This window comes from Stegodyphus dumicola, chromosome X1, assembly GCF_044657685.1.
Source record: "Stegodyphus dumicola isolate Sdum_Otavi_A_Nest chromosome X1, ASM4465768v1".
Taxonomy (NCBI): domain Eukaryota; kingdom Metazoa; phylum Arthropoda; class Arachnida; order Araneae; family Eresidae; genus Stegodyphus; species Stegodyphus dumicola.
The window spans coordinates 193,214,445-193,237,871 of NC_140780.1; the positions used below are offsets into that span (position 1 = coordinate 193,214,445).

General features: G+C 31.9%; 1 protein-coding gene across 4 annotated transcripts in view; it reads left to right on the forward strand.

Moving 5' to 3' along the window:
• The first annotated feature begins 5,753 nt into the window (after positions 1-5,753).
• The window catches only part of LOC118192392 (uncharacterized), a 307,764-nt gene continuing 290,090 nt past the window's right edge, over positions 5,754-23,427 (forward strand). For 3 of the 4 annotated variants that reach the window (XM_085807706.1, XM_085807711.1, XM_085807709.1), the window contains exon 1: positions 5,759-6,187. The gene's annotated coding sequence lies outside the window, so the exon portion shown is untranslated. Of the gene's footprint in view, positions 6,188-23,427 lie in introns of all 4 variants that reach the window. The other variant, XM_085807708.1, reaches the window with a different exon arrangement.

Here is a 23,427-nt window from a genome sequence, read left to right on the forward strand (position 1 = left end):
AACCTCTTGTTGTGTAGGTACTCATCTATTTGCAACTCATCAGCTGTTTTCTATACATCTTTTTCTGGCTAATCTTTACTGTAGGGTACCCCTTGGTTTTTTTCTGAAAAAAAATCGCCAAGCGGTATTGGTTGTTCGTGAAATCTGGAATTCTGCTGTGCTTTTCTGTAATAGTAACCCTTTCGTATGAACCCGGGTTTTTGGTTCTTACTATTCTTTTCATTTGCAGTGTTTTCTTGCATGTGCGTGGTATGGTTTTGGATTTTGAACTTGCTATTATTTTGCTGTGGGTACCATCATGTGAGTATGTCTGAGGTGGGTAAAAGAATGAATGTTGATTAACAGCAGATGAGCTGAAATGATGAAACATTTAATTGAATTGCTTCCCTGGAGGTTTGGACTCGAGGGCTATCCATTGTAGTCTCTGCTCACTAAAAGCGTGAGTTTTGAAATTTTATAAATCACTGGAAGAAGCATTCTTTTGATTTGTTGTATCATTAATTCATAATGTGTCGAAAACATCTAAGTAACAAGATTTAAACCTGAAAGAAAAGGATAAATCTTTAAATGTTCTATATGTTCTTGGTAAGTCCCCCTCGAAAAAAAGCTACATTTAAACTGGGAATTTTCCACATATCGGATCCACCTATCCACCTATCCAAAAGGATAGGAAATCGAGAGACGTTGAAATTGTTTTTCAAGAATGGTTTTAAACTATAAACTGAAAAATGTTTCTAGTTCTAGAGCTTTCTTCATTAATTCGTTAAATGCCAAGAGTGAATTTTATATGAACTAACAAATAGCTTTCAAGTTAGAGAAAGAGAAATCCAACATTGTTAATTAGAAATTGCATGGTGAGGAAGAAGAAGCAAAAATGATGTAGCTTGATAACTGGATTAAAGTCCGTTTTCTGCGGTCGAGTCGGTACCGTTATCACCGGCATATCGCGCGAAGCGCGACGGTTTGATTTGGTTTATTAGATTACGGCAAAGCACTCGAGGGCTATCTGCCTTAAGGGAGGGATGCCTTCGTGGAGGACTTTCTAAGGGAAACTGACTCGTATACACGTTACACATGGGGAAAACCCCGAAAACGCCCATGCAGCCAGCCCGTTCACGGGATTCGAACCTCGGACCGAACTACCAGTGTTCAGCGATGTTACTGCTAGGCCGCTAGTGGGCCTCTTCCCTGGAGGACGGAGGAGATGGTGGTGGGAAGCCTAAACCTATGCACGTGAAAAAAATATATGTTAAAAAATTGATGTTTCATTTATTTATTCGTTTCTGTGCGTTAATTTTTTAAAAAAAAAGATTTGTTGTTTAATGATTTTATGTTGGGAAATATGTATTTTTGGTTATTTATTCCTCTCTGTGCATTGTTGGTTATTTGTTCATCTCTCTATGTTAAAACAGCGGCGGATTTTTTTCTAGTTACCATATTTGTTTTAACTTTGTTTGTTTGATAGTTAAACTTTCTGATTTTGTTTAAGTGAAAATAGATCGATGTGTACATGGACAAAGTTAAGGCAGTGCACAATCCCTAGTTTGTGCAATTCTCTGATGTTTTTTTAAGTGAAAATAGGTTGATGGGTATATGGACACCAAGTTTGTGTAAGTCTTTGACTTCTTGTTTTGGTTTTTGTGTAGCGGCCATCTTGAAATTGTCACCGATCCTTCCTGCCTCTGATCTTGGCGTCAAAATGGGTACTGTAGAGTAAATTTTTACCCTTATTTTTTGAAACAGACAATAAATATCTCTTTGTGAAAACACTGTTAAGACATTTTATCCGAACATAACCAATCACAGACTACTTTTTGAAAGAACAAAGAAAGAGTATCTGTAAGAAAGCTGAATAACAAAGCAGGAGGAAAATGTTGCATATTTTAACCCAGTTTGAGAATAGTACGTAACACTTCAGAAGATATTAATTTTTATTAAAGTTTTTAATTTCATTAATTCGCTCCCCCACACAGATCCATATTTAAGAAGTTGAAAGAAAAGATGAGGAAAAAAGTTTAAAATAGAGTAGGTATAAAAATGTCAAATTAAGAACAGTAAAACTGAACATGTGGTAAGTAAAGGTGCAACTCAGAGAAGAAACCTAACAAAGAAGTAAATAATTATTGACAAAATATAGTCAGTGTAAGCTATGGTATCATTTCATCACAAGTACCAACAATTATATAAAACATCACTGTATAAGTAGTTATGTTTTTAATAATTATGCCAAAGCAGTCAACTCTCTATAAACTACATTTTAATTATAAGTACTGAATTTATAAATGCCCTTACTATTAGTATAATGGATGGAAAATTTATGTAAGGTATTCTGCAAATGACCAGTACATTTGAAAGAAATGACCACCTCCATAAAAACAAAACTGTTTAGAGCAATAAGTAATTTTTGGAAGGTTAGACTGCATATTCTTCGAAAAAGCATACTTTTAAATGTAATCATGTTTGTCTATATCTATTTGAATAGCATAAACTTAATGATAATATTAGATGATGAGAAATAATATCCCTAAAAAATTTCAATGCAGTTTAATTAATTAAATGGATGTATAATACAAACATAAAACTGCACGGGACTTTAATTTAGAAATAAGAACTAAAAAGGCTATAATAGTTGTCTTTACACAGTTATGATCAAAAACTTCATTTACAAACTGTTCATAATGACTGTTTCTTAAAACTGTCTCACCAATGCTATGTCCTTAATATTCAGTAGTAAGGAATTTTTCATCATCACATTCAAAGCAATTTTTTTCATATGCTGTACTTGGATCTGTTTGAGAAAGTGACTGGTTTTGCCATCGGTAAAAATTATCCTGCTTAAAACAGTTCATTATTGAGCTTTCTGAAACACAGTTTCAAGATATGTATTTAGAAAATGCATCGAGGAGGTTAGTTTTTCTTATTAATACATTTGCATCCAAATTTTCCTCATCATGAAGAATATTGCTCACCTCGTGAAGATCATGCCCTTTCATAACTATAATAATCACTTCATCACAAAGTTGAAAAATAGATATGTTTTTGGACAAGGAATAAAGCTTTGGTATGCTTTAGGGAAATATGTTTTGTGACATGACATCTGTCAGATGGAAGGCAAAATTCACTTATTTTAGAGTTTCTAAATTCATTCATTAAAAATTGCTGTCACCATCTACACCTGACATTATTGTTTCATAATTTCATATTGATTTAGGAAAAAATGCAACATTTTGATCACATTAAATAACACATTTTTATTATAGTAAATGTTATCCCTTGTTTTTGCATATGTGCCGATGGGACCAACATTTCGATATGCTCAAAAACTCACAAACACATTAAAGTTAGGTTTCAGAGGAAGAGAAAACTTTAGATATTATCAGATCTTAAATTTGGTGTTATTCATTTCACAAATGATACTAAATTATGCAAAAGCACAATTACCAACAAAACTGCATTTAATTTAGCATTAAAACAGTATTTTCGAACACACAAGTATTTTAATAACGAAACAGTTTCAGTGCTTTCATGAAAAACAAAACTCTGTTTTACAACTTAATAGTGTCAAATCAGTATGAATTCATATTTTTAAATCAAAATTTCGGCTAAAGTGCAGACTCGCCCACTTATTTGATTGGCGTTTGTTTAGCGCTTTTTACAAGAGTAAGAAGAATTGGATTTTTGTCAATCTATTTTGACTGACAGACAGACAGACAGACAAAGTAGACAGATGTCTTGTTTTGCACCCGCTAAGTTTTTCTGCACCGATGGGCGAAAAATCAAGCATAGGTGCGAAGGAAAGGTATATAGAAAGAGGGGCAATTTCGTATTTGAGGAGAGTAAAAAGGAACTTCGTACATCTTGTACGAGTTCAAAAGGCCAGGAAGAAAAGATGGGACAAAATAAAATTTAAAATAAATGTCCCAAAAATAATAGAGGTAAAAAAAAGGGCCTATAGAAAGAAAAGGAAAAGAAGTAGAAAATATCCTAAAATACGATTGTGTCCATGAGTGTAGTTAAAAGGAGAAGAAGCTGTCTTTACAATAAATAGTGTCTCACAGGTGTGTGTGTGTGTGTGTAGTGAGTGTGTTTGGTAATGGTGAATAGATGTGTTACTGGGGAAAAAACAAATATTGACGGTGTTAAAAGCTTCGTATCAAGGTATTTAGCATGGAATATAAAGTAATATGTATGCTTGCATCCTGAGATATCAACAAAAGTCATCAAACAAAAGTATATATTAATTTAACCAAAGTAACTTATGCTACTTTCATTTTCAACATTTTCATACATTTTCAAAAAACAGCAGCAGACTAACAACATAGAACCAAAAAAAAAAAAAAAAAAAAAAAAAAAAAACCCGCACACACCCAAATATATATATATATATATTTATGTGTGTAAATTACTGAGTATATGTATCAAAAACACAAATTAAACAGTATTTATTAATTTAACTATCATAATTTATTACAAGATTAATTATTTTACTATCATAATTTATTACTAGTTAATTAATGTTAGTATAACACAATGAGGCACACTGTTATTTATATAAGCTCATAGTTCTAAGAATTCATTTAAGGCGGTGAAGAATAAACCATCCCTTACATATGGACATTTAACAGATAGCAAAGAACAGTATGAGAAAAAATCGGTGAGGTATAATATTATTTAAAGGTGAAACTATATTCAAGCGATCTAAAAAGAAAAGAGAATCCAGAAGATTCGAGAGGGAAATAGCGCGATGCCCAAATTTTCCCTCTCTCGAAATTCCTTAAGGGCTTTGTGTTGACAGACGTGAACTGATAACGTTGGCGTCTGTTTGGAGTTGATACACAAAGGAAGCCACAAGCAATGGCAATTTCAAGTATTTTTTAATGCTTTAAACTGATGAAAAATTAAGATTTATTGATTTAAAGGCACTTATTTATAGAAATTTTATTTAGTTTAGATGAAAGAAAAGTACTTATTTTAAAATTCCAGGCTTTTGGAGTATATCCTTAAATTGTCCGCTGTTTTATTCTCGTCAACATCGGAGCCGAAATTCATTGGAATGATATAGGTGTTGTAGGGAAAAAAAAAATTTCAAAGTAATTTAATTGATAATCACCAAGAGGAAAGGAAATTTTTTCACTTTTTTACGGAGCGCAGTGATCGTGCTGCCGCTTGCCTCGGTGATCGCAGACCTCCTCTTTTTTTACTTTTCAAGTGAAAATAGGTCGATGTGCACATGGTTAAAGTCAAGGAAGTGCGCAATGCCATTTTTTGTGCAATCCTAGGATGTTTTTTTTAAGTGTGGATACCGAGTATGTGCAATTCTTAAAAACACGCCAAGTAGTGGGCGATTCTGCACTTTCCCCAAAATTTCCTCATGCTTTTGCAAAAAATAATATGAAATGCTGATTCTGAAATACACAGATATTAAAATTTTAGATTATATTGTACTTGTATTTATTATATTTTTAGCAGGAAATAAATGTCGTTTCAAAGAATACCGAAGATGGAAGTTCTCCCATGTTCCATCAAACTTTTAGCGATTACTACAGCACCATCGTATCTTAACAAAAAGTATTCCACGTTTGTTTATATTATACGGTCAATTCAACACAAAGGGTGATAACTAGCCAAATATAGCAACTTAGCACCAAAACTAATCATGTGAGGGTACACTTTTCCGTCCACACAAAAATTGTGACGTACCTTACTTTGTATACCGGTTTTTAAAGGTCACATGACTGCACACTTCCGCCGTCACGGGTCTCAGGTGCCTGCAAAAATTCGTCTGTCATGTACCGGCCGAAATTTTTTGTTAGCTTTTTTATTTAAATTTTCTGTTGAAGTTGTGACTGCCCTCAGCAGGTATATTTCGATAACACTGTTTATAGCTTCCTTCTAATTAAGGAGAAAAACACTGCCAATGCTGATAGCTGAAATTAAATAATTAATATGAGTATTATATTTATTTTCAAAATTCTGTTGTGAGCTTTGCTCCACGCATCTGAATATTTATCATTTGTTTTATCGCAGTTTTTCCAGTCTTCTCCATGTGTTATAGATTATTCGAATCCATTTACTTGCGTATGAAAGTGAGAGTAATATTAGCGCGTATCTTGCTTCTGCGACGAGCATTTTCTAGACACGAAACTAAATGTGATGTTTCCAGAGATCAACAACAACGTGTGAAACAGTAGGTGATTTTTTTTTTTTTTTTTTAAATATACGACTATATTTTGTGTTTTTATTTCAAAACTTTAGTTCTGCGTATTTTCAGTTTGGATTATATCATTTATCTTTTATTAATTGATGGTTGAATATTTCTCATATTTTTGTGCTTGTGTACGTTTTGGCGGCAGTATTCAATTTGTATTTTAATCCTTCTGACATTTAAGATTTAACTTATTTTTCCACTTTTGGATAAAATTTGCGTTTTATCCTTTAGTTTTCTTGAAGAGAAAATTTTATGCTTTTCTTTTAAATGGACTGGACTTGTTTCTTTGTTTAGTTTGCTATATAAGGGTGATAATTGTAAGTTATTATTTTAATTAGTTATGATATGAACTTTAAATATATTTCATTAGATCAGAGATTAGTAACTGAATGAATGGTTTTTTTTTTTTTTTTAATTTGAATATGCTTTTAAGAAGCTGAATTTACTAAAGTTTGTTTGAGGGAAAATGCTTTATTCTTTCAAATCAAAGTAAAACTAATCTTAGAAAAAAATTAAGACTTTTAGATTTTGACAGAAGTTTTATTGTTATTTGTCATTATTCTGAAACTGATTTCGGTTCCTAAAAGTTAACTGACATTTTCAATTTGTGATTGTGTGTGTAATGTTAAATCACATACAGCTGATTTAAACACACACACAGTCTATCAGCATGTCTGCAACAGTATTCAAATGCAGGGCTTGACTTGCTGTGCCATATTCTTTGTCTCTGACTAGTTGTAACTATGTAATTTTTTTCAAAAGTCTCATCCAGTATAGTACATTATTTGGTTGTTATATGCTAGCATTTCTCACTATCCTGGATATGCTGTGAAAGCCCATGCATATTCCTGTGGAATCAGAGGTACAGGCTATTCAAAGTTGAATATGGGCAGAATTATCTTAGGTGTTCCTTGTGTAACTACAAAAAATCAGATAAGGCATGTACAGATAAAGTAGAACATGAACAAATTTCTGATGTATCAGTAATCACTCTGAATTTGCAGACTTCGAGAATTCTAATCGTTATATATTATATTTACAGTTTCAAATAGAGCACCTTCCTTTTTACTAAATATTGCAGTCTTTTTGCCAGATATCTGGGCTTAAATAATTTATATAAGTTAATAATTCATTATATTTATTTTCATTAAATAATAGTAGCATATTCATAGAGATAGGGAAAGAATATTATAATTTGTTATGGAATGAATAATTTTAAAATTCTGAATATTACATTTAATTGTATCATTTCCTTTATGTCCTATATCTGATTTCATCAAGCAATCTTGTTTATCAAAATGATCCCTTTTAACGAAGTCCCTTTTCATATTAAATAATAACATTTTTAAATGTTATATAACTAAGCTATATAACTGTTAAAAAGAAGTTGTGTCTATGAAGTTACAGCTTAGTGATAACATTGTGAAAAATATTTTTCTTTTTATAATTGCAGAGCTCACTCATCTGAAATCCATATTATGCTGAAAATAAAAGGTTTCCTGGGGGTGGGGAGTTGTAGAATCTAAAGATAAACTGTTCATATATTTCATAGCAAACTTCCATTGCAAAAATAGCAAAAACATTGTTTCCTTCAGTCAGCAAGTTAAAAAGTGGAAAAACAAAAGAAGGTTAATCTTTGGATTATGCTAACTTGGCGAAAATTTGGCGACCAACTATGCTACAGCAACTGCTAGTTTTTGTTTGGACGCGCAAACTGCTTGACGCGTTTTTAAGAATTGCACATACACGGTATCCATGTACACGTCGACCTATTTTCACTTAAAAAATAATCCCAGAATTGCACAAATATGGCATTGCACACACTCTTGACGTTATCCATGTACACTGCTAAAGTCCTAGCTAGTAACCTTTATCGCCTTACCAAAATGTCGCCAAACTACTTGTTACCATATTCCAAAGATTAGTCCAAAAGAAGTGCAGTACAAGTTAATGAATATGATTATCTATGTATGTATATATATGTAATTATATGCATATATGTCTGTACATATATATACATAATTATATCCATTGAGTACTGAAGATATATATATATCTGTACTTGTAAATCAAAATTACATTATGTGCATTTGTAAATATTTTTATTTAAGTCATACATACAAGGTTTCAAAATTAAAAATCTCGAAAACAAAGATTGGTAAAGAAATACAACAATCAGTATATTTATTGGGAAAGCTGTAAGATAATTATACAGATGTTTGCAAGTAATAGTTACAAAACTGCGTGGTACATATAAATAACACTCCAAAAGACATTAAGAGTGATCACTTCCACTCTTGAAACATGAAAGGAGGTTAGCATATGGAAGAAAGAAGTTGAAATAATGTATTCCGCTGAACAACATGCGTTTCCAGTACTGGAATACCAAAGGTTATATCACAGTCCTATGGCACGTAGTTTTCAAACATGAATGAATGTTCCCAAAGAAAGCCATTCATAAGCTCTTTGTTAAATGTCCAAGAGACAGGCAGTGTGGCCAATGAACTGGTATGGATTTTTAGTCACAAGCCAACCTGTAGTTATTTCTGAAAATGTTGCAACTGTTTCTGGAATTATTCAGTAAAATTCGAGGAAATCTGTCTGAAGAAGTGCTGTAGAAATTCGTTTGAAACATTCCAGCATTTAGAAAAATACTGAGAAATAGCCTAGACATGTTTCCATTCGAAATCTGAAGTCACCAGGCGCCATCTGTTGGCAGCTTTTGTAACTGTTATTTAAGAACTTCTATTTAACAGTCTTGCAGCTTTCACAATAAATATACCTCTTGTTGTATTTCTCTATTGATCTTTGCTTTTGAGATTTTTAATTTGAAATCAGGAATTCCTTTGCTGAACACCCTGTATGTATGCTTTATAATTTTTTCAAAAATCATCTAATCTTAATTAGGTTTTATATTTTTCTGTGAAATTAAAATTTTGATTGCAAATAATTATAGTGTTTTAATGGAAATCACCTTTTTTACCTAAGCCATTACTGAAATCCTCTGTAGTAGCTTTTATGTATTCACACCTTGTAACGTCTATTGGTTTGAAGAATATTTTTATAGCATTGTCTTAGCTTTTTGATGGTCATTAGTGAGTTCAGGTCACATTCCAGTTGCACACCATAGTGGTACAAACAAATACAACTTGCAGTTCAGTTATACACCTCAGTGGGCACAGATGAACACAGTTCTTATTACAAATTAATGACTGACTGAGATTGTGTGTATTTGGGAAGAAATCTTTGCTTAATCTTACAAATGCCAAAATGTTAGGATGTCTGGATATTGCCTATGAAACATAATTTTGAATCCCAAGCAAAACATTTCTAATTTAGTGGTTCTTTCCTATAAAAATTATGTAACCATTGTGCACCCCTGCAAAATTATTACATTTGCATAGCTCGTACAGAAGTAATGTTGTATTTGTACTCCTAATATTCCGATTTCTTGAAAATGTAATACTTGTTGCAGCTGGGCATTAAAATGATCAGATATGAATTTGTTACATACTGTTGTTTCATGTTCTTTTTATTAATTTTTTTTAAATAGTAAATGTTAATTTAAATAAAAAAAGCGAAAATAGCGAAATCTTAATGTTTGATAATTTTAATGTTATGTCCGTATTGAAGAAATGAAAACTGATACCTAAGAAGTATTTAGAGAGTAACTTATAGTTATTTGGCTTTAAATTTTATGTAACAAATAAAAACTTAAGTGCTTGTGGCACTAAAGTTATAAACAGAGAACACTGGATACCTGTTCCTTTTAAAATAGTTTTTTTTTTTTTTTTTTTTTTGGTTAAATATGAATTTTATGAATCTAAATTATTACTTCAGTTTATTTATTAAATTGTTATTTTAGTTTATTTCAGTTTCTTGCTTTGTTAATAAAATCATTAGCAACTGAAAAATCACATGCGCTTTGGTTCAAGCAAATTTATTCACAGACAATGCATCCCTCAATTTTTCCAAACTTGTAGTACCTGTTATTTCGAAAACATTAAATTCTTGAGTGAGAGTCTATTATATTTATTTTTATAACAGATTTCAATTCTCTCAAGCTTATACTTGAAGACAAATTCGAATATTTTAAAAAAGATAAATTTACTTCTGTGTTAGATGGAATTTGCCAAACACTAACTTTGCTAGAATCTGAAATATTTTGGCTTCTTCCAAAGTGGTTACTATTTATGTAATTAATAGATTTCCTTATTAAGGACAACTTCATACTTTTAATTAAACTTCTGCAAATTTTAAAAAAATCTCTAAGAGATTGTATAATTTCTTGAATAATAAGAAATGAAGGTACTTTTCCGTTTCGCTGGCGCAAATCTCGCCAAGCAGACTTTATTGGCGACAACACACAGTATACACATAAAAAAATGTTAACAAATGTTAGTTCTAAGAAATTTTTATTTTGAAGGCATAAACATTTTAATATCGTTTAAAATTTTGTAAAAAGACAATAAATAAAGCCGATAAATTTGTAAAAAGACATTAATTTAAGAATTTCCTAGATGCTTTCAAGGTACAACATCCTTATTCGCCGTTTCATATCGTGATTCCCAAGTGATTTCATCTCATGTAAACTATGCTACAAAAATCTAATTCTCTCAGTAATTATCTACATTAATTTCAAATTGAATCTTAATTTGGAATACAAACTTAAATGCAAGAATTATTTCAATTCGTACGGGTAGCTTACTCAGGAATTATGTAAAACTACAGTGCTTTACTTCGCTAGTGCATTCTCATTAGAACTGATAAATTTAACCCTCGACTTTGCATTTTCTATATTTTCGCCTTCAAATGAGCAATGTGATTGCATCCTAATTGACCAATTACTAGGAATGGCCTTAGGGCATAAAATTGAACTGTCTGGGTAAAAATTCTATGTAATTGTATGCCAGTATGGAAAGAAATAATCATTCTGATAAGAAATGGCTACAAATGAAAATAAAGCGTAAAAGGTTACCAGCGAGAATATTCCGTTTGGCATCAGTTGTACCATTATTGGCGACTTTATCGTTTGTGCCGGCAAAACGGAAAAGTACCAACAGTTTTACCAAACCAATAGAAAATCACTACTAGGTAGCCTTATATTCACAGAAGTACTATTCTGTTATCGGGAGACCGTATTCAGAAATCTATGAATGTATGCACATGTGTGTGTATGTATGTACATGCATACATTCATACTTACATATATACGTGAACACAATATGAACACATGCATACATTTCTGAATCCAGTCCTGATAACAGAACAGTACCTTCAGAAAGAATAAGTTCCAAGATCTACTACTACTATGTGAAACTAGAGGTTACAGCAAACTTTATATAATATATGATGTGATATTCATGTAATATTTGTAAATGTGTCTGTGTAGGTTATCATAAATATGTACATAAGAGTATGGAAAGCTTAGTACAGTCAAAAGTCTTTAATCCGGACTCGTCGGGACTTCAGCGATTCCGTATTATCGGTTTTTCCGGATTATAGGTCATCAATTTAAATCTGGTAAGATGGCATGCAGAAATTATAAAATTAAAAATATGAAACCATAATTTATGAAATAAAGAGCAATTATGATCTAAAGGGTATCGAAACTTACAAAAGAAAAAAGCTTAATATTTATTTGTTTACTTTATTAAACATTTCTTTCATTGCGTGCATGCGTAAAGCATACATTATGCATAGTTGAAATTAGAAAATTGCAACCAGAAAACTGTTTGATGTGTATTCGTGATATTTATAATGACGAGGAGAATTTGATTTAAATCATATCAAAGACTGAGTACATCGAGATGAAATACTACATTTAGAAAGGAATTATGAGCCGAATAAAATAAAACATCTGCCCTGAAGATAAGGATAGTGCTGACAGATCAACTTCCAGTTCATTGCATGCTGCGACGTCCCCCCCCCCCCACAGAGCAGCGTAAAATTTATAAACAGATTTCGGAATTGTTAGAGAATCAGAGGATATGCCTTTATCCATTTTTTGCAGGAATTCCACTTTTTGTTTGATGGACATCGAAACATGCTTTCGCTTTGTATATCCTTTGGCAGCTCCAGAATCAGAAGTTCTTTTTGACATAATTGAAAGTTCAAGCTTACTTTTATAAAATTGCTCTAAGAGTCTGCAAAAAATAATAAGCCAGATCCAATTAGAAGATTAAGGAACAACGCAATCTGCAACATTAACTGAAATAGATAATTAGATAATTTTAGCTTAGCTTATACCGTCCGTTATACGTGCATGCGTAAAAGTATTATGCGCATGCGTAAATGCATGCAGAAAGTTTGTAGCTTTGAGGTGCGGATTATACATCATTCTGAATTATGTATGTCCGGATTAAAGACTTTTGACTGTATCTATTTAATTTGGTTTTAACTAAGCTAATAGTTTAAAAATTGTAACTATAGGTTAGTATAATTAGATGCTTTTATGCTACTTAAACTCTAAATTGTTCTATAAAACTTTATTTAGAACAAGGGGGGAAATAGCAGATAGATTTCAAAAATATGAATTAAGTGAAAAATTGCAATTTAAATCAAGTAACATGGTTGTATAAAATATAGTGGTAACACATTGATAATTCTGACAAGATTTTATTACCATAGCAAAGAACATAATCCCAAAATATAATTACCTACCATATCACTTCCTGCAAAATTACTGGAAGCATAATGCAGCATCAGCACATTCATTTCTATTGATATCCTGCAGCAGTTACCTTGTAGCATAAATAACCTCCTATCTGCTGTTATATTGGAGCCCTTGTAGTGGTTCTTTTATTTTGGTGAAGAGTGATTATAATCACTCTGATTTATATCCAGTACCCTTTACATCACGACCATTGCAGGAGATCTGTGACTGCTCACATTGTTATGGATGATGACTAAATTCATCACCAACATGTGTCAGTGCTTTTCCTTGAGTGCTGAATGCAAATTGCTGTTGTAGGAAACTGTTGTAGTGTAATTACAGCATTCCAGTAACATTCCATGAATGTCATGTCAGTTGAGCATTACCTTTACATCATGTGCACATTTTGTAGATGAGGTAAACCAGGATGCCTTCCTTCATTGGATTGCTTTTTCATGTATGGTTCATAGGAGCAAGTCCAAGTTTTATCAAGCCATCAAATGAGCCATCCAATAAAATTGTCATTAATGGAATTAGGGTTAAAAAATTTCTGTGCAAGTGGCATAACAGGGTCAATATTACATCTCAGATAGCATATGGGATGACCAGTACCCTGGTATTTTGCAGTATCCTAGGGATATCTTGCAGAATTTGGAGCACAGTTTTGTGGCATATGGCTAACTGGATGGTTAATTCCTTCAAAAACCAATAAAGACGCAAGGAGCTGAATATTGTTAGTCTGGGGTCATCTGGAATGACACTAATGCTGACCGAGTGCCCATTCTTAATGGAACATCCCTCCTTCCCATAATGTGACTGCATGATATGTAACGCAGCATCACCACACTTGCTTCTAATAAATCCTGCTAACAGCTTTGTGTGCTACAACCTTGTGCAACTTCAGTTTTTATCCAAAGGTCTCTGCTTTGTAAACATTTTGTTTGCCTGCTTGATTTTTTACTTCACTCTTCAAAACCATTCAGGGGAAAACTGAATCAAGTACAACTGCCACTGTTCACTGCACACCCTCACTTGATTATCTGCTGTCAATTCAAGAAGGCAGAAGTGCCATCTGTTGGATATCCATTATGATCTAATTGTATTGCCGTTACCTTTTTATCCAGCTTGTAAAGCTGTTTAAAGGGAAAAAAAATATTTTTTACACACTCTGATTTTAAATGAACATGTGCCCTTTCTGTGCCATAAACATTGGCTTTAATGAAAGACATGTTTGATTAAAGTAGTCAAAGAGCATCTGGATAGAAATGATATGTGTTGCAGGAAGAAAAGTTGGCAAAATGTTTTAGATTTCTAATATTTTAGGATTAAGTATTTATGCATTGATAAATATGTTTAGTTTGACAATAAATTAGGTGAATCCAGCATAGTGAGGTAGAAAATTGTGAGAAATTAGTTGTATTTTATAGCTATTTGCTTTAATAAGTATTAGCCATCATGTGTGAAATAAAGAGAGAGATTGTTTCATCATATGTAGGCATCTTGATATTTTTGTCTTGATGCAAAAATTAGAATGAGTTTCATGTAAAGTTGTCCATTAACTGTTAAGTTTTTAACAGAGGGATTTAACCCAATGATAAATAACTTCATATTGAAACTGAAAGTTTGAAAAAATTAACACTTTAATCTTGAACTCTAGAATAGTCGATTTTCTTGTAAAGTTATCTCTCATTAAAGCATTTTTAAAAAAAATAAAATGATATATTCAAGTGAGTAGTACAGAATTGACATCTCCATTACTAGGCTGAGAAATGAAAACTAACATCTTAGTTTTTGAGTTGTGGAACATTGTTCTTATTATTTCACAATGCTGATAACCTCTTATAATGGGCTAGCAATGTATTAGAGAAAGTATCAATAGATTTAACATAACACGCTTCTGTTATACGAATAAAGTTTGAAATACTTTCATGCAAGCATTTCATCTTGTATACTTGATGCTATTATCATTATTGTATATAAATACAGTTCACTATGTACACAATTTCCAAATCCGAGTTAAGATTTCTGCAATTTTTTTTTTTTTTTTTTACTAACAATGTTAAAAAAAAAATGTTGGAGAAGTTTAAACAACAAGAATCATCATAACATTTGTAATTTTGCAGAACTAGTTTTAATGGTTTAAGTGCAGATTTTTTTTTTTTCTTTTTCTATCAATAAAATTCTCAGTTCCATACTTAAGGATCCCATTCCGGATATGAATTCCTGGGGTATTTACAGGATTCCATGCCAATGTGGTTTAATTTACATTGGTCAAACTGAGAGGGGCTTAACATTTTCGTCCCAAATGGTACACATGTGTACCACTGATGTTTAAAAATACCTGCAGGACACATTTAAACAAAAAGTGTACCACTGCGGTATTTTAAGTACCACGATATCACCCCAGTGTATAACATGCTGATTTCACAAAATGTAAGATTATGTTTGTTAATAAACCTGTGAGTGCCTGTATTATACATTTTACAGTAAATTTTTGCAAGAATAAACTTGATTTTATACATAATTTTATTCTGTAATATTTAAAATATGTTTTAATATTAGGTATGTATGAATTACTTAGAGTTTAGAAATTATTTACCTTTTTGTTTATCTGGTATATATATATATATATATATATCTATATTGGTATGATCTTAAATTCATTTAGTGCGAAAACAAGTTACTACTACTTGCGCAATTGCTGCAAAGTAACCTACTATAATTAAACTTAGGAGCTAATACAATCAATTAATCAATATTATTTAGTAAATAAATTATTATATATAATGGTGTGTATATATATGTGTGAAATATAAAAAAAATAGGACGGCTTTGCTTTTTGCAAACCAGCAACCTTTAATTAACTTTCTGCAATTCAGGATCTTCCCTCTAGACCAGTACTTTCCAGAACATTCATGCGTATTACGTAACCGCTGCTATAAATAACAAATGTGCGCCATTTTGCATCAGAAGCTCATCTCTTTCTCTTCTAGTAAGATCTATGCTGCTGCTGTGCTTCTCATCTTTCTTCCCTTTGTTAGAATAGTTATGACATCAAAAGCCTAGATTTCATCGTATTTAGTTTGAAACGGTATTTGATATGTAATGAAAAGAATTTCATCTAAAAGAAAGATTATCTGCCATTGGAATTGAATAAAGATGTGCCATTAAAAGCAAAATCCTTCTGCATCATCATTCTGCTGCCTTAACACTCAGCCATAGCAACGCCTGGACTTTGATGCCAAGCTTCATTATTTCATGTTCACGACTGCTAAAATATCACATATGTATATGTATCAACCGGTATTATTACCGGTATATATGTATACCATTATTTATTACCGGTATATATGTGTACCATAATTTAGGCAAGTAATTGTTACAAGCAATAAATTATGGGGCTTTGGGTACGTCTATGGCCAACCACAATCATGCATAGCCAACTGCAGTCCCCTAAGAAAAAACAATGAAAAAAATAACCTTATGATAATAGAAATTGCTTTTGTTTCTGGCTGAAAATCTATTATTCATATTCAGGGACGAAAGGTTTAAAATTTCGTATTAAAGAACATGAGGCATAAGTTAGGAAAAAGGAAACACAGAAATCCTCTGTTTCTCAGCACTGTTGGTGAGAAAAATCACGCTTTACATTTTTTTTTTTTCAGCCAAACTTATTCAAAAATCATCTGGCATTGGTGAATTGGATTTTCTAGAGGCATTTCACATTAAAAAAAAAAAAAAAAAAAAAAAAAAAAAAAAAAAAAAAACCTTTCTGTTCTAGTTAATTGCCTGAATTCCAATCCATCTTTACCCTCAGCCTTTAAGAAAATTATATTTTAGTTTTCTTTCATTAATAGATGGCACCAGTAGCTTGACTTCTTTGTAGTCATTCTTATTTTATCTTTTTCATTTTCACTTAAGCAGTGGTTTCTTGGCAACCTGTGTAGCTGTGCTGTTGTTAGCAGTGCTCTACTTAATCTGTTAGCATAAGAAACATTTACTGATATTTCACTTTTAATTGCATATGGATTTGAATATTTCAGTCTTCAAATTGTGTACAACTTCTGGATATGATTTTAAACTTTAATATTTAAGTCAGTTTTTGTCATTCAGGAGAACACTTTTGTATTTATTTTTTAGAACGTGTATAAACTTTCACTAAACGTAACTGTAAGGACCAAAGGCCATATAAAAAGTTAGTTTTCATAATTTTTACAAAGTTCATTTTTTTTTAACGTGAGAGTGCCATATCATAAATATTTTCCTTATTTAAAGCATTTTTGTAATTGGAGGTATGCTGTAAATAAGGAAACAAAACATATTCCTGTGACGAATGACTGCGAAATTAAAAGTATGCATAAGGACTTTTATGGACATGCTGTATACACTAATTCATGATAGAAAAGGAAAAGTATGCAATTATATATTTGGCAGCAGTGGTGTGAACAATGTTTAATGTACTGCTTGGTCGATATAATTGTTAGTATCCTGGCTGCTTTATCATTGGGCCTGCTTTCGAATGCCGTACAAGGCTTGGATGTTTGTTTAGTGTATGATGTTTGTTAGTAGTTATTAGAGGCACTTAAAATGTTTTCTATGCCTTTTTGCCCAAATGAGATTCTGTCCAAAAAGATTGAAAGTATCATTTTCAACACTAAATGTTCTCAGCCGTTTATAATTTTCCTTTAAATCTGGAACCATTTTCCCATGCTTACTGACCCATTCTTTTATTCTTTTTCTAAGGGTAGAAATGCGGAGAGGAGAATTTCATTGTTGTCAAAATTAATACGTTCCACATTTGCAGATAAGTTAGCGCCTACGCAGTATAAAGCAAAGAAAGAGGGTTTTCATCATTGAAAAATAGGGCTCAGCTCAGTATGTTCATATATGTTGTACTTTTGAATCAGAGTTCTGATATAGTCTTTGCTGTACCTTGTCTTAGTTTAATTTTATTACGATGCAGCATGGCTGTTAGTTAAGTTTTCTACCTAATTTCCAGACGGGGAGAATATTTTACACCTTATGATAGTTTTTAATATCGGAGACACAGTAAAAGTAATTCGACAACATACTGAAAATGTGTTGACAGTAAATGATCTTAAAAAAACGAAAAATTGCACACGTTGGAACAGTGCCACACTCATGAACCTGATAATCGAGTGAGTAAACAAGAACCGAAGCTGCAACTTCTGTACCAAAAATTTATTAATGCTTTTGTATTATCATTTTAATAATCTTTGACTCAGTTAATCCATATTAGAATTAAGAATACAACCCTCTCACCCCCCCCCCCCCCGAAAAAAAATTTATTGAGATGAATAGAGGCGAAAATAAAATAACATATTATAGCTGAAAAATGCTTTCTTTAGCATAAATATTTTAATACTGTGATCATAGAAATTTTAATCTTAATTTAAACATTTATATATTTACACAGTACATATAATTTTAGGTTAACTCCTTATGATAGTAATTAAATAAGTGTATATCATCATTAGTTTCACAAATTAAAACTACCACGTACATAAAATAATGCTTACTTTCATGAAATAATAAAGAGATTATTTTTCATTCGTATCATCTCTGTTTTTAATGTCAAATAAGATTAGAGCAGATTTTGAGAATGGATATAATTAGTGAGCAATAAACCCTTTGATTAGTAAAATGTGACATTTTTGAATATCGTAATTTAATCATTCATTGAAAAAATCTTTTTATTAGATGAATTCTGTGGTTTTGTTTGAAACGCTTGATAATGAATCAGGAGGCTAAGAATTTCTTTACATCTGGCTGAGTTTAGAGCAATGGTCGTCAAACTTATGAAGCATCTGAGCTACTGTGCTATTTTTAAATCCTACTGTGAACCAAAAGAATTACCAATCAAAAAAAAAAAAAAAAAAAAAAAAAAAAAAAACCGTACATTTGTTTACTGCCTATAAACTTGCATTTCTAGTAAATATGAAATCAATTTTAATTAAACTGTAATGTAACAAAAAGAAACTGACATTGAATTGTGCTAAGAAAGAAAATGAAATGTAGCTACTTTTTTTTTATCAGACTTATTAACTTTAATCAGAATGATTGAACTTGTTTTTTGTCATCAACAAGTTTTTTAGTGTTGGGAGAGTAGGTAGTGGCTGTCATTTCGAATACCAGGGTTCGTACGGTCCTTAAGTGTCCTTAAGGTTTTTTGAATCGATTTTGGTCCTTAAAAGTCCTTAATTTCGGCCAAAATCGGCAGAAGGTCCTTAATTTTAATCCTCTGAAATTTCTGTCTGTTTTTACAACTGCCATTTTGGGTGTGAATTAGCATTTTGCAGGAATATTTTTTGGTGATTCAATGACAAATATGGCTATTTTTTAAATGGTTTCATGAGCTATAATTTGTTCCTATTTGTAATATAAATGGTGGGATATTCGAGTTTCTGAGCAAGAAGTCAAACATAAGCATTTCAAAATAATTTCATGTTTTGTAATGAAGATCTCTCAAACAACTTTCCGCTTTTGGGGATGTGAATTCTTTTATTAAACGGTTCTAAATTTGGCGATTATCAACATTTTGGCGATTTTAAGATAGGTTTCTATAGAAAATTTTTATTTCCGAGATCTGGGAATTTTTTTGACAATTATTTTAGAACATTCTAACATTGATAAATTTCATTAAAATAATGGTAATATATTGGAACTATAGTTAAGAAAAAACATTAAAATAAAGCATTTTTATTTTTCACTGTCATATTATAAAGTTCCATTTTGGCCACAGATTATACAATTTTTTGAATCTGAAAAATAAGCAAGGAATAATGCTATAAAGCACAGTTTATGAAGCAGTTTTTATCAAAAGCAAAATAGCTATGTAAGTAATTAAAAATATCTTTTTAATTTTTTCATGGTAAAAGTTTTTCTTTTTTCTCAGAATGATCAGAATTCTCAGAATATGCATGTTAAAACTAATTTCACACCTTTGTCCTCCAATTTTTTTCTTTTTAACATTTCTGGCTTTTTGCTGTTGCAGAATTTGTAGGGGTAATTTTTCTTTAGGATTTTAGACATTGGAGCTTGGAAAGTTTAGAAAGATTTGAAGGCAAGTTATAGACCCACGATTCTAAAAGATTCCAGAAAAATGTGACAAAATGAAAAATGTCTCCATGGTAGTAACACGCAGTTTCTTACATTTTGGAGAACATATGGAAGAACAATGAAAACATAATAGTAGTTGAATGTTTTACTTCTGATTCCAGAATCGCTTTCTTAACATTTTTATCTTCCCTTTATTTTCTCTACTTGTCACTAGACGCAAGCATGGAAACTATCAAAAGTACTTCTGATCTTATCATATGGACATGAATTATAGAAAATTAAATGAATTTTTTATTAATAAAGAAATTAAAAACTGTCAATTCAAAAGATTCATCTAATATGTCGTAATGCATCATACACAGAGGTACATACCGCTAGGCATTTTGCCACCTGACGCAGTCTCTGTGGAACCTAAATTCTGCTTCCAATGCCTGCTCTAAATTCTAAAAGTTTTGCCATTTCTAGATGTTTCGGTGTGTCTCTAAATTCTAAAAATTATGCCACACCAGCTCTGTGACCGGACCTTACCATATGTATTTCATATATCTTCTGAATGTTCGTATTACTAAAGAAATAAAATTAGCAGCTTTTTCTATACATTCTAAATGCATTTAGTCTTTTTAGAATAACAGAAATCTTTAATTAAATCCCAAAAATTTAAAGTGAAAAGGAAACGTGTTGAAAAAAGAAACTAAGTATGTAAAGAGAAAGAATATTATTCTTCAAAGACAGTGTTTCTTAACCTTTCTAGCGAGTCGCACCCCATTGAATCTAAAATATAATTGAAAAATGTGTTTTAATTTTTTTTTAGTCTAGAAAAATACATTTTTTTGCGAAACTTATTGTTTATTGAAAAACATTGTACATTTATATAAATACAAAACAATATTATTTTTATTAATGACTAGTCTGTTGTTATTTGTTCATTATTATACTGGCGAAGCCAGGTTCCTTTTTTGAAAGACATACGCGTAAGTCATCACTTGCATTTAAGCGATTTCTCGCTTTAGTTTTTATATGCAAAAGCGATGAAAATCCCATTTCGCACAAGTAGGTGGTAGCAAAGGGTAAGAGTAACTGCAGTGCTCCGTTCGCCAACTCTGGATAACGTTGTAACTGTGAACACCAGAATTGTTGCAATTCTGATTGTTCGAATTCCATTTGAACATATCCACTTGCTCGCATTTCAATAAGTTGATCTTTTTTCAAATCACTATCATCCATCAAATTTAAGTCAAATAGAAATGGATCCAGTATCCATCTCTGAGTTTTGGTCATATTTCCGGTAGAAAAATATCCATTCAATGATTCGCTCAGTCGTCTCAAATGCATTACAATGTCGGGTATAATTGTATTCTTTTCATTTTTCGCAATAACAGAATCAAGCAAGGGAAAGTTTACAAAATTCCCCTTTTCTACTCGACGTATCGAAATTTCTAATTTTGCGATAAATGAAGATAATTTTTAATTAGATATTATTATATTTATACCAAATCCTTGCATTGATAGATTCAATTCATTTAAATGGCTATATATTTCTGCTAAGTAGGCCAGCCTCAGCATTGCATCATTACTCTCAAAATCTTTTACTAAATAACAGTTTTGACTAGTCAGTAATTGAATAATTTCCTCACGCAATTCAAAAACTCTGTTAAGCATGCGACCCTTAGATAACCATCGTATTTCGGTGTGATATAGGAGCACGGTATGATCAGCACCGATTTCTTCGCAAAATGCACCAAAAATGCGATGATTAAGCGCTCGGATGTATTTTACTACATTTACTGCTGTAGTTAGTTAGATGTTGTTTTAAACTTTTTGGCAATGCTTTCGACGCAAGTGCATGGCGATGCAACATGTAATGCTTTATTATAACTTCCGGTAATTCTCTTTTCATGTGTGAAAAAAATCCTGAATTTTTGCCTAACAGTGCTGGGGCTTCATCAGTGCATATTGAGCCAATCACATTCATTGGTAATTGATATTTAGTAAACAAATCTTTGATGCGATTGAAAAGATCAATTCCTCTCGTATTCACCTCCAGTGGCTCACAAAATAGAAATTCTTCTATCGCCTGTTTTTCCTTCACATACCTGACAAATACTAAAAGTTGGCTACAATTATCAACATCAGTTGACTCATCCAGTTGCATGCTTATTTTTAGTGGTCTGATTTTTATGTCTTCAATTACTTGCATTAAAATATTTTCACTGAGATCTTGTATACGCGATCGTATAATATCATTTGATAATGGAATCTGTTGGATTTTTTTATGTGCTTCCGAATCTAAAACTGTTTTAGCAATAATTAAAGCAGAAGGTTTAATCAACTCTTCAGCGATCGTGTGAGGTTTCTTTTTTTTTTTTTTGCACATAAATATGCCACTTTATATGACGCTTCTAATAAAGGTTTTTGAATTGCTGGTCCGCACAATTTTAGGATAGTTCCACTGGTATCAAACCGAGCCTTCTTTGACGTCAAGCTGTTCATGCTATGCGCTTTTTCGCCACCATGCAGATTGCTGAAATGCTCTAATAACTTTGATGGTTTGAGATTGTGATTTGAAAATATCTTGGAACACAAGATGCATTGCGGTCGTTGCGTGCCATCTTTTTCGGTTGTGCAGGTAAATCCATAACCGGCATACTTATCGTTCCATTGTCGTTTTTTTGACATAGTGGGGTTCACTGTAATCGATTTAATTATTTAGAAATAATGTGATATAATATATATAATGTTCTTACGTTTGTAATATCACTGAATCCTATTCGGCTTGAACGGGCAATTAAGAATGTATTAGTCTCAAGAGGTTTCTGGACAAGTCAGAATACACAATACACATGTCGCAGATACAATAGTTGACTCAACTTGACTCAACCTAACACAGGCGCAGTAGATGCAGATACAAATCTGTGAATGGAGTAGCACATATTGAACTCAGCGCATGCGCAAGCTGGGATTAATGTTCTCCACTTGTATTCCTACAAAGTTTTTTCCTTTTCTCCGTCACCTAGCTGCCTGTTCGCCTTCGTTTGTAGCGTTTCATGCCTTTTCGTAGCGTAGTGTATACGCCCATCGGCACGGGCTCTTTCCTGTGTCTTTTGCCTATATAAGTGAGCTTGGTGCTACCAATTTTTATGAGCTTCAATATTGGGGACACTATTGCAGATTTCAAATATTTTATTATAAGAAATTTAATAAATGATATTTAATAATTTTTATGGTTAGGTAGGGGCTTCTCCCGCATCCCCAAAAATACATTCCCGCTCTTCCGGTTAAGAACCACTGTTCAAAGATATGTACAGTTATTATTATGTAAATTACCCAGTTGTTTACAGTTTCAGCTTTTACTATAATTTCCCATTTCTATTTCCTCACCAGAATGCAAATCATTTAGACAGTTTTTAAACTGAGATTTTTGGAGTGTAAGACAAGTGTGTTTCTGACCTCCACTTGCTCCCTGCATCAGTTCCTGTCAGCTCTG